This window comes from Odontomachus brunneus, unplaced genomic scaffold (genome assembly GCF_010583005.1).
Source record: "Odontomachus brunneus isolate Ranch 3 - 2012 unplaced genomic scaffold, Obru_v1 Obru_scaffold_144, whole genome shotgun sequence".
Lineage (NCBI taxonomy): Eukaryota > Metazoa > Arthropoda > Insecta > Hymenoptera > Formicidae > Odontomachus > Odontomachus brunneus.
In genome coordinates, this window is record NW_022639594.1 from 541,350 (window position 1) to 543,677 (window position 2,328).

General features: G+C 44.7%; 2 protein-coding genes across 11 annotated transcripts in view; one reads left to right on the plus strand and one right to left on the minus strand.

The window, feature by feature from the left end:
- LOC116850399 (nephrin-like) overlaps window positions 1–2,328 on the plus strand; it is a 539,959-nt gene that overhangs the window by 239,387 nt on the left and 298,244 nt on the right. The window lies entirely within an intron of this gene.
- The window catches only part of LOC116850400 (glucose dehydrogenase [FAD, quinone]-like), a 174,698-nt gene that overhangs the window by 99,062 nt on the left and 73,308 nt on the right, over window positions 1–2,328 (minus strand). The gene's annotated exons all lie outside the window — the stretch shown is intronic.

Genomic DNA, 2,328 nt, shown 5'->3' on the forward strand with positions numbered 1-2,328 from the left:
TCTCTCTCTCTCTCTCTTTCTCTCTCTCTCTCTCTCTCTCTTTCTCTCTCTCTCTCTCTCTCTCTCTCTCTCTCTCTCACCCTTTCGCGTTATTAAACGTACATCACTGCTCGTTGGGTGTCGCGGCGCCGTCGACCGACCAAAATTCCTTTCCGCGTTCCACATCTTCACCCTCCCTTACAAATAAACGCGCCCTAAAATTACACGACACCCTTCGCGCGATCTCTCTCTCTCCTCTCCACCATCTGTTTACGCTACGATTACGGGAGGATTTACTTTCCACGGACATGTTCGTTATGAGCATGAGATGGGTTGGATTTCACGGGATAGACGCATCCTGGCGAAAATTTTCTCTGACCGCACGATAATCCACATTAATCCATCGTTATACGTAAAATCCCTTATAACCTCGTCGATTGATGAAATCAATTGCTAATCAAACTTCGACGCGGCCGATTGCACACTGATCAGCAGCCATTGATTTCATCAATCGATGAAATTACTCGTGATTGCATATATGACGGTCGATCAGTTTTGATGATTGATCCGCCGGCTGCCTCACAAGGAAACATAGGCAACCCGAAAATTCAAAAAATTCTGAAACATTGTGTGCAAGTAAAGTACATTCATAATATAAAACTATTTTTTGTTTCTGCTAAATTTCGATTTAAGGGGGTGAAACCACCCCTCGAAACCAATGGGCAAAGGGGGGTTCAAAAATTTTTCATTTTTGCAAAATTTGAATATACCGTTGCAAAGAGTATAAAATATTCTATCACTTTTATATAAACATATTTTTTCATATGTCTTGTATTTTAGGAAATATTCTCTAAAAATAAAAATGTCATGTTTTTTCGAGAGGTGATTTCACCCACTTAAATCGAAATTTAGCAGAAACAAAAAATAGTTTTATGTTATGGATGTACTACTCTACTTGCACACAATGTTTCAGAATTTTCAGAATTTTCGGATTGCCTAGGTTCCCTTGTCAGTTGAGAAACCCTTTAATCGTTCAGCGCCCAGCACCGCCTCGCGCACGTTCCTCCGCGACTGTGAGATTTTTAATGACGCGGCGGAAAGTTCGCTCAATTAGTCGCGTAATCGACAACAGGTCGCGCGTTGTTCCCTTGTCTCTCTGCTGCAGGCGTGTTTTGAAGCGCGCGTCCGGGATGCACGCAGATCGGTCGGTGCTATTAAGCCTTGTGTGCGGGCTCGCGTCGCGCCGACCTCCTCGATATTTTTCGAACCACGCGGATTGAAGACAAACAGCGTGTTCCCGTCGAAACGCAAATAGAGATCGGGAACGCTTAACTCGTTTCACGGTAACGAATACATACGTACATCGCGTATTGTATGTGTCCGACGCGCGCGCGCGCGCTTTTTCCCTGCTTGCGGCCTGAGCATTTGCCTCCACAAGCGCTTCCGCTCCACTCGTGCACACGCAACCCCTGCGCGCTCGTTCCTCGTGTTCCGCGGCCGTTCTCGATCCGCCGTCGTCGAATCGATACTGCGGAAATACCCGGCGGGAAAACGATGAGAGCCCGCGGAAGGAATACTCCTCTCTTTCGGATTCGCGATCGGACGTTTCGCCGGCCGTTTAAACGACGCGGAGATCCGGCGAATTAAGTTCCGCGACCGAGAGCGTGTGTGCGTGTATATTTAAAACACTCTCGACACTTTCGTCGATAATTAACGAGCGCTTATCGTCGTCGTTTCTTGCGCTAGAGTGACTTACCGTGGCGTGGTCGACCTAGCTGCAACGATAACGCGAGCTGATTTCACTCGCAACAAACTCGAACTTTGGTAAGTTCTTGTCTGCGATCAGGAGACGCACATTTCTTGTGAAATTTTGAATTCTACGCTACATAAGTTCTACGGAAGTTCTAGTGAGCTCGAGGACGAATCGAGAATCTCGAGGTATAATACTGCACAGACTACTTGATGTCGTAAATAGCTATTTACCACTCTTATATGTAGGCTTATAAAGAGGAATCTATTATCACCCTAACATAACGAGAGAGGTGACTTTGCTTCTTTTGTAGGTGTTGAATGTTTCGCAATTCGCGTACTTGTCCATACGATATGAAAATACCGATTGTCTATTTGAACATGTACCTTTCCTTGGACATTCTTACTGTCTTTAAATACGAATGGCATATCCAATATAATGTATGTATACCCTATGATCAGAAAGTACCGGGAATTTTTAAATAAAACAAAATAGAGTTAAATTTCAGGCAAATTTATTTTATCTCCTTCAAAATATGATCCATCTGAAGCAACACACATGTGCCAACGCTTGACCCAGTCCTCCATGCATCCCTGGTA